The sequence below is a fragment of the Vicia villosa genome, linkage group LG4, assembly GCF_029867415.1.
Source record: "Vicia villosa cultivar HV-30 ecotype Madison, WI linkage group LG4, Vvil1.0, whole genome shotgun sequence".
Taxonomy (NCBI): domain Eukaryota; kingdom Viridiplantae; phylum Streptophyta; class Magnoliopsida; order Fabales; family Fabaceae; genus Vicia; species Vicia villosa.
Window position 1 is genome coordinate 54,950,043 of NC_081183.1, and position 10,613 is coordinate 54,960,655.

Genomic DNA, 10,613 nt, shown 5'->3' on the forward strand with positions numbered 1-10,613 from the left:
TTTGATGCCCTTTTAAGTGGGAATGAGGAAGATGCATGATCCTCCAATGCACTATCTGACCAAGTCCGGGTGTGGAGATCACACCTTCTGAGGATAGTAATCTGGAACAACCCTGCTGGGGGATAAGACTTCTTTTGGAGAGAAAATCTTATTGAGGAATTTGCTGAGAAATGTGTTTCTCTTGGGGATTTTTCTTCTGATGGGATGATGTCCAGATAATTGGGACATTACCTGAATGCTATTCCTGTTTTTCCTGGTAAACATCAATCATATTCAAATGCACATGTTCATTCAGAATTATCATTGGGATGTTTACGTATTCAAAACAGAAAAAGTGAAAATAGTGATTTTGAGCCTAAACTGCATTGATTTTTTTGAAAAAGAGCCATGATAGGCTGATTAGCACAGGGAGACAACAATCCTAGAAGTAGGAAATTGTCATAAAGCTTTGGAAAATATTTATAAAGATAAATAGCTATGTGAAAACAATCCAGTCAAGTTTCAATTCTGCTATGGCCAATCTGTCTTCGAGCATCTCATCCCTCACTTGTTGGAAGAAAGTGATTGGACTGATCGGTGTCTTTGATGTGTTGAATCTTGACGGTGAGTAGGCAGCTGAACGGAACACAGTTGTACGCTTTATTCCCTAACTTTTGCCTAGGCTGCCTTTTCAGCCTACCGGGATAGTATTTGTTTAGTCTCTAATTTTTGCCAGGATCGCCCTTTCGGGTTTTCAATCCACCGAGATGCTCATTTTTTGCCTAAGTTGCCCTTTCAGGTTTTCAACTTAGCGAGCTGTTTTTTTTTTAAGCGAAGTATTTTTTGACTATGTCAACATTCACAGGGTGTGGGAAATCCTTGCCATCCATGGTGGTGGTAAGCAACATGGCGCCGCCGGAGAATATTTTCTTGATTATGAATGGTCCCTCGTAGGTGGGAGTCCATTTGCCTCTGGGATCACCTTGTGGTAAGATGATGCGTTTGACAACCAAGCCACCAGTTTGGTATGCTTGACTTTTGACTTTTTTGTTGAAGGCTTTGATCATACGCTTTTGGTATAACTGACCATGACAAATAGCTGCGAGCCTCTTCTCATCAATCAAGTTTATCTGGTCCAACCGTGTTTGAATCCAATCGTCTTCGTCTAGATTGGCTTCTTTCATAATCCTTAGGGAAGGAATCTGAATTTCAATTGGAAGAACTGCCTCCATACCATAGACTAAGGAGAATGGAGTTGCCCCTGTTGAAGTACGCGCAGATGTGCGATAACCATGAAGAGCAAAAGGTAACATCTCATGCCAGTCTTTGTAGGTTACTGTCATTTTTTGTATAATTTTCTTGATGTTCTTGTTAGCAGCTTCCACCGCGCCGTTCATCTTTGGTCGATATGGAGAGGAATTATGATGCTTGATCTTGAACTGTGTGCAAAGTTCAGTAATCATTCTGTTGTTTAAATTTGTGCCATTGTCCATGATAATCCGTTCAGGGATGCCATACCGACAAATGAGATTGTATTTGATGAACCGGGCCACCACATTCTTGGTGACAGAAGCAAATGAAGCTGCTTCTACCCACTTTGTGAAGTAGTCAATAGCGACCAGGATAAAGCAATGTCCGTTGGAGGCAGTAGGTTTGATTTCTCCAATCATATCAATACCCCACATTGCAAAAGGCCAAGGAGCCGTCAAGACGCTTAATGGAACTGGAGGTACATGTACTTTGTCAGCATATATCTGGCATTTGTGACAGGTTCGGGAGTGATGATGGCAGTCTGTTTCCATGGTAGACCAGTAATAACCTGCTCTTAGGATCCTTTTAGCCATTGTATGTCCACTTGAATGAGTACCGAAGGCACCATCGTGTATGTCTCCCATGATCTGTTCTGCTTCCTTCTTGTTTACACAACGAAGTAAAGTCAAGTCATGGTTGCGTTTGTATAGGGTTCCATTACTTAGAAAGAATTTGGCTGCAAATCTCCTTAGAAATTTTCTGTCGTTAATGGATGCCCCTTCAGGGTACTCCTGAGCTTCGAGATATCTTTTTACTTCATGGAACCATGGTTTTTCTTCTGTTCCTTCGGTATCGATCTCATTGCAATAGGATGGTTCATCTTGTCTGTAAATGGTGATCATCGGCGCCTCGTTGTCCCACCTGACTTTGAACATGGACGACATGGTAGCTAAGGCATCAGCTAGTTGATTTTCCTCGCGTGGGATATGTTCAAAAGTGATTTCTTCGAAGTAAGGAATCAAACTCATCACATATTCTTTGTAAGGAATTAGATTCGAGTGCTTCGTGTCCCATTCCCCTTTGACTTGGTAGATTACCAAGGCCGAGTCTCCGTAGACTTCCAGGAACTTGATTTTTAGATCAATTGCAGCTTTAAGACCCAGAATACATGCTTCGTATTCGGCTATATTGTTAGTGCAGTTGAAGCATAATCTGGCAGTGAATGGTGTATGACCTCCTGCGGGGGAGATGATCACAGCTCCGATGCCATTGCCAAGTGCATTAGAAGCTCCGTCAAAAACCATAGTCCAACGGGATCCTGGCTCGGGTCCTTCTTCTGGTCCTGGTTGTTTGTAGTCATTGACTAGCATAATGTCTTCGTCTGGGAAGTCAAAATTCAGTGCTTGATAATCATCCACTGCTTGATGAGCCAGATGATCAGCTACCACACTTCCTTTGATTGCTTTTTGTGAAGTGTATTGAATGTCATATTCTGTTAAGATCATTTGCCATCTTGCTATTCTTCCAGAGAGAGCAGGTTTTTCGAACACGTATTTGATAGGATCCATCATGGAGATTAGGAAAGTGGTGTGATTTAGCATGTACTGTCTTAGTCGGCGAGCCGCCCAAGCTAAGGCACAGCAAGTTTTTTCGAGTAGTGAGTATCTTGTTTCACAATCGGTAAACTTTTTGCTAAGATAGTAGATTGCGTGCTCCTTTCGGCCGGATTCGTCATGTTGTCCTAGTACACACCCCATTGAGTCTTCTAACACAGTTAGGTACATTATCAGAGGTCTTCCTTCCACAGGTGGCAACAAGATTGGGGGTTTTTGGAGATATTCTTTGATTTTGTCAAAGGCTAACTGACATTTGTCATTCCACCTTTCCACTTGATCTTTCTTCAACAGTTTGAAGATCGGCACACAAGTAGTAGTCATGTGGGCAATAAATCGGGCGATGTAATTCAGACGTCCCAAGAATCCTCTGACTTGTTTCTCGGTACGAGGTATAGGCATTTCTTGAATGGCTTTGACCTTGGCGGGATCAACCTCAATACCTTTGCTGTTGACGATGAAACCTAAGAGTTTGCCGGATCTTACTCCAAAGGTACACTTATTTGGGTTCAGTCGCAACTTGTATTTCTTGAGTCTGTCAAACAACTTGTGTAAATGACCCAGATGTTCTTCCTCGGTGTTGGATTTTGCAATCATGTCATCGACATACACCTCTATCTCCTGATGAATCATATCATGAAACAGCGCTACCATTGCACGTTGATAGGTTGCTCCTGCGTTCTTTAAACCAAAGGGCATTACTTTGTAACAAAAGGTTCCCCAGGGTGTTGTGAAGGTTGTTTTTTCCATGTCTTCGGGTGCCATCTTGATTTTGATTGTACCCTGAGAATCCGTCCATAAAGGAGAATACCTTGCATTGTGCGGTATTGTCAACCAGTACATCGATGTGTGGTAAAGGGAAATCATCTTTGGGGCTTGCCCGGTTCAGATCTCTGTAGTCCACGCACATTCCGACTTTCCTGTCTTTTTTAGGTACAGGCACGATGTTAGCTATCCAAGGAGGATAACTTACAACTTTTAGGAATCCGGCATTGAACTGTTTTTCAACCTCGTCTTTGATCTTTTTTGACATATCAGGCCTACTCCTTCGTAGTTTCTGTTTGACTGGAGTGCTACCTTCTTTGATTGGCAGGCGATGAACTACAATGTCCGTGTCAAGGCCTGGCATATCTTCATAGGACCAGGCGAATATCTCGACGTAGTCTCGCAGCATTTGAATCAGTCTTTGCTTGATGCTGTGTTCTAAATCAGCCCCTATTTTGACTTCTTTCTTTTCCTCGTTGCTGCCCATGTTGATGACCTCAATTGGCTCCTCGTGAGGCTGTATGGCCTTGTCTTCTTGTTCTAGCAGCCTTGCAAGTTCTCTTGGCACTTCACAATCTTCCTCACTTTCGTCCTCAGTTCGGTAGATCGGATTTTCAAAGTCATGACGGGCAATAGCAGAATCGTTATTGACTGGATCCAAAGTGTATGTGAATCTGCATTTTATTTATGTGAGTGTGTGTGAAAAAAAAACATAGCTATTTGAAAGCAAAGAAAGAAAGAAAAAGGATCAAAAAATTTAAATATGCAAGCGTCCCATGATTTTATTGAATGCACATGATCATGATATGATAAGCCTTTATAAAAGGACCAGTGCGCTTCGGGCAAGGCACACGGCTTTCAAGCTCATGGTTCGATAGTTCAGGAACCATTTTTATCTTTGCACAATATACACAAAGAAAACAGGAAATGGCATTTACTCCTGGTCAAAGGAGATCACATCCTCAGCTTTCCAACTGTTCAATCCATTGTTGTGAGTAGGGAGTATCCAGCTGTTCCATTTGCAGTTGTCTTCTTCATCTTCCACAGCATTGATTTCATTAGTGGGAAAATGAGCCGGTGGTCTTTCGGGATAAGCGATATACTCTGCTGGATACGAGAGCCCAGGCTGAGATATCTCTGTTGGCTGAGCAAGATGCTCGATAAGGCCGTCCCATGCAGTCGGGATGATGTTTTGAATAGAGACTTGTGCATCCTGGTGAGGAGTGTATTCTGACAGAAAGCAACCCTCGTTATTTGGTATTTCCCTGGCTTCTTCAAGAGTGAAACTGTCATCGTAATGTTCATCCCATCCAGTGGGGACAATGTCCTTCATAGCAATTTGTGAGCTCGGAGGAGCGGAATATTTCACCATATAGTCATATTTGCTACTGGGTTCTCCTAGCGTATCCCATACTTCTTTGGGTGGATTTTGATATTGCTCAGCGACGGGACTTGTGAAACTTTTGTCATTTCCAAATTGATCGCCCCATCCAGTCGGGGTAATGTCTTCCATAGCAATATAAGAATTCTGAGGTGCGGTATACTGATAATTATACCCGCCACTTGGTTCTCCCACAGCATCCCACATTCCCATGGAAATGGGTGGAATTTCATCTGGATATGGCTGAATGATATGGTTCAAGAACACTCCTTCATCTTCAATGGCGTTTACTTCTTGGCTGACGAAGTGTGACATTAATCCTCCAGAACGAGGACTTTGATCATTCTTTTGATTTCCACTATCATAGCCCAGGCCTAGCTTGTCGGACTTGTAGGGTATATCGGGAAGCTGTCCCCATACTGTGCAATCACCTTGTTCAATCACAGCTTTGGCATCTTTGAGAGAAGCCATAGTTGTAGTTGGAGTAGCAGGAATATGCTTGGTGGTAGAGACATCTGGAGAGACCACCTCAAAAGATTGGCAGGGAGTTTCGATGAATTCGTCCTCCAACTCAACATATTTAGAATTGCTTAGGTGACTAACCACATATTCCTCTTCGCCATAGACTGTGACAATCTTTCCTTTTACTGGATATTTTAACTTCTGGTGCAGGGTAGAAGTTACAGCGTTTGCCCCATGTATCCAAGGGCGTCCAAGTAAACAGGAATAGGCTGGGTGAATTTCCATTACGTAAAAGATAGAATCAAAGATCTGAGAACCCACTCTGATTGGGAGATTCACTTTTCCGTATACCGTTCTTGTTGACCCGTCAAAGGCTCTTACCACAACATCACTTGGTTGTAACACAATTCCTTTGAAGTCAAGCTTTTCTAGTACTGTTTTCGGTAACACGTTCAAAGAAGAACTGTTATCTACTAGCACATGAGATAGAGTGGTGCCATTACATTCAATGGAGATATGTAGGGCTTTGTTGTGATTTTTTCCAGCAGGGGTTAGATCCACATCAGAGAAACCGAGGCCATTGTTCACGGTTAAATTGGCAACACAATTCTCAAATTGGTCGACTGAGATCTCTTGAGGCACATGCGCAGCTTTCAGGAACTTCATCAGAGCTTTGGCATGAGCTTCTGAATATTTTAGCAGAGATAGCATTGAGATTTTTGAAGCGGTGTGCCCTAGTTGCTCAACAATATTGTAATCACTCTTGCAGATGATTTTCAATATTTCCTCCATTTCTTGCTTTGATGGATCCTCAGCAGTGATCTCCACCGGGGTTTGAACTTGTTCAACTTGTGGCTCTTTGCCTCGAGCGCTCTCATCTTGATTAGGAACTGGGACTCGGACTGGACCAGCAGCAATATTTGGAGAAATTTCTGGTGAAAAGATTCTTCCACTTCTCGTGATCTTGCTGGTACCCACAATATTATCCACAGTTGGAGTAGTTAAATTTGCGGCCTCTTCAGTCGAGGTACCCTGCTTAACTCCATGAACATAAACATTAGTGTCGTAACCCCATGGGACAGCTTTGTCTGAGAAGTATGGAAATGGAGTTGGGCTAGCAATGACTACTGATGCCACTTTGAGTGTAGCAGAAATTTTGAATGGAGCCTTGGCAGAGATTTTGAATGGTAAACTGGAGATCACTGAGACATCCTCTATTCTTATCCCATTTGCAAAGACTTCGCATAACACGTCCATAGAAGGGAGCCTCTCAAACATAATGATACGGCGATCCATCCACTTTTGAATTCCCATTCTCAGATTTTCACAACCATTGGGCAGGTATGAGCAATAAAAGCAATCGGGGTCACATCCTGGAAAGTAACCATCTTGGATTAGCTTTCCTTTGACTTCACAGAGTGGAGTTGATAATTCGTTCACATCATAGATGTAAACAGTGTCCAGGATAGCGTTAACAGTTTTGTCATGCTTTGGCATAGGTGCAGTGATGACATTTGGAGTTTCTAGAGGATCGAACTCAATTTCCCCAGCATCTATCATATCTTGTATTTTATTTTTCAGGGCCCAGCAGTGATCTGCGTCATGTCCTGGACAGTTTGAGTGATAGGCACATGTTGCATCAGGGTGATAACTCGGAGAGGAAGTGTTGACATTCTTTGGAGGACCTTTTAATGTGATCAGATCTGCTTTTAGCAAATGCTGCAATGCCTGAGAGACTGGCATGTTGATTCTGGTGAAATTTCTTCTTGGTGCATCTGGTTGACGCGTATATTTTGGTTGTTGATCTTTTTGAGGCGCAGATGCGGAGATCAGAACTTCCCCTACAGATTGATGCTGCTCATTTTTGCGACCTTTCTGAATTTGCATTGTATTGACCTCATTTATCCCGCTGATGGGCCTTTTTGTAGTACCAGAGGAGGAGCCTATTTGAATTTTTCCATTTTGAATGCCACTTTTGACACGTTCTTCAGTCAATATCATGTCAGTGAAACCTGATGATGAGCTTCCCAGCAAATGACTATAGAAAGGGCCAGTTAAAGTGCCCATGAACATGTCGACTAGCTCGCGATCAGATAAGGGTGGTTGAACCCTTCCAGCCATATCTCTCCACTTTTGTGCATATCCTTTGAAACTTTCTTTTGGTGCCATGGACATGCCCCTTAGTTGAGTACGGGTTGGTGCAAGATCAGCATTGTATTGATACTGTTTGTAAAAAGCAGCAGCTAGTTCTTCCCAAGTATGAACCTTGGTATTTTCCAGCTGGTAGTACCACTCGAGTTGTGTACCCGACAGACTTTCTTGGAAGAAGTGAATCCACAATTTGTTATCTGTTGTATGAGGTTGTATCTTCCTCACATAGGATCTCAGATGTAGTTTTGGGCAAGAAACTCCATCATATTTTGCAAAGACATGAACTTTGAATTTTGGAGGGATAACAACATCCGAGATGAGTCCCAGATCATTGAAATCTAAGCCAGGTACTTTTTGTATCTCCATAGCTTTCATACGTTCTTCCAGCTGTTGGTACTTGTCATCATCCGGTTCGTCCCCAGAATGATCATCTTCTTCATTGGAAGAGAGGGTTTAGCAGAACCCTGGTTGCTGTGATTGTCTCCTTGTTCATCATCACCGACTGTTTCAGGGATCGGTGGCTTTTTGAACTTTTTGACTGGGATTTTGATCTTCCTTTTCAGGTGACTCAAGCCTACAGATCCTTTGGGCTTCTTTTTCTTCTTGATCATCAGGGCTTTCAGTTCTTGTTGCCCCTTTGCCAGTTCTAGAATTGCCACTTGAACTTGGGCATTCTGTGCTTCGAGATTCTTGATGCTCATTTCAGATTCCATCTCTTCTGACTGAAATAAACAGCGAGAAGATGAGAAATTCGTCATGTGAACCTGTTATGCAATGTGTATGAATGGATGCAATGTATATGCAATGTAATGAATGCAATGTATATGAATGCAATGTGTGTGCAATGTTTTCAAGGATCTTAGAGTTTAGATTTGTTAAAACAAAGAAGAAACAAACATTAGTTAAACAATTTATTTCTTTTTTTTGCTTTTTTTTTCTTTGCCTCATTTGGGCTTACAAAACAGAAATAAAAGAAATGAATGATCCCTCAGGTCTCCCATGGACGCTTTCTCTTTGCACCCAGGAATGTGTTGATCTGCTGTTCTTCTTGAAGTTGTCCGGTGAGCTCCAATATCCTTCTCTCGTAGTCTTGACAGTGTGCCTTGAATGTATCTCTTTCCAGTTCAGTTGGCATATCCGGGTGTAGAATAACGTGGGGTTCGTCTCCTTCGACCTCTGGCTCAAAGGTCACAGGTAGAATAGCGGGATATGGCATGATGAGTTTCTGAGCATGAGTACGGACCCATCTGAGGTAAGGTTCCATAGGAATAGAATTCCATTGTCCTAGCGTTTTGCTTTCTATTCTATAGACACTGCCCCATGCATGTATGAACCTTCGTCGGTGTCTGTGGGAATCATTCTCGTAATCAAACACAATGCCACGGATAATCATGTCATGAGGACCGTTGCTCCTTGCATATCCGAATTGGCGTAGAGCTAAAGAGGGATTGTAAGTGATGCCCCCTTTGATGCCAAGGAGTGGCACATTAGGGTACTCTCCACAATGATCAATGATAGTAATGTCTCTTTGAAAGAAGTTGTTCCACCGGATATCTGAATGAGACAAAGACATAATCCTGCGAGACCATTGCATTCTTTGTTCATTTCTCAACACTGATCGGGGAAGATGAAATGTAAACCACCTAGCCAGTAGTGGTATACAGCACATAAGAGTTCCTCGTTTCTTCATGGTACGAGTGTGTAGAGAATGTAGAATGTCTCCCAACAATGTTGGTACCCCCGGGTTACGGGTTAGGAAAAGGTTGATGATGTGTACACTTATAAACTGATCAGGATTAGGGAATAATACCAAACCATAGATCAAAAGAGCCACATCCTCCTCAAAAGCTGGATAACTTTTGTTTTCTAGCAGTAATCGAGCCCTTTCCAATAAGAACTTAGCAAGAAAACCCTTAACTCCACTCTTTGTTTCCCAATTGGACTCGATTTCTGATTTTCGCAAATGTAAAGCAGCAGCAATGACTTCAGGTTTTGGAATCCTTTCCAAACCAGTGAAAGGTAATTGATTTCGAACAGGTAATCCAATTAGTTCAGAGAATTCTTCCAAAGTGGGTACCAACTGGTAATCAGGAAAGGTAAAGCAATGATGTTCAGGGTCAAAGAACTGGAACAGGACCCGTATCATGTCTTCTTCAAATTTTGAGGTAACCAAATGGAGTAGGTGACTATGCCTTTCGGTGAATTGAACATTCCTGGGGAATTCTGATACTAAGTCTTTTAGTTCAGATGGTACTGTTGAGATGTTGATTCGAATGTAATCTCTGGTGGCGGGAGCCATTACCTGTAAATAAACAAAGGTAAACTCTTTGATCCTTGAAGTGCTTAGTGAGAAAATGATATGCTTATGATGCTTATGATGTCAAACATGTGGCACACACAAACAAATCAAACAAAATCCTTAGGTTTAAAGGCTTGCATGGAGCTGATAGGTGATACCCTCCCCACTGAAGTTGAGTTGGTTAAAACCTGTCCTAGAATAGTATTCGGGTTCTATGATCCTTGGAGGTAACATCTCAATACGGCGCTCGAGCGGCCGATCAAAATATTCCTCGAGGATAACTAACTTCGATCAATTTCAAAGCTAGCCACTTAATAGGTCATAAGTCAAGTTCAACTAAAAAGGTTCTAAGACAAATTAGTGTTTAATGACATTTCAGAAGCCTAATATACTCCTTGATCGTTTTCAAGGGACATCAGTATAAACCAAAGTATCGCACTAACGATGACAACCAGATCAACCGTATCGGTACATGCCGTACAGTTTCCTTGGTCTATTGTCATATACTTAAGGTATCTCGAGATTCGGGTTAGAATCTTCCACACAAGCAAAATACCCAAACAAACCTTTGAAAAATAAAGCAATCAAGTCAAACAATTGAAAACATCGAAGTGATCTATTCTCTTAAGGTAACCCCTTTTGAAAACATTTTGTTTTTTGAAAGTCATTTCCCCAGCAGAGTCGCCAGTTCTGTGGGCCTCCGTTTTCGGCC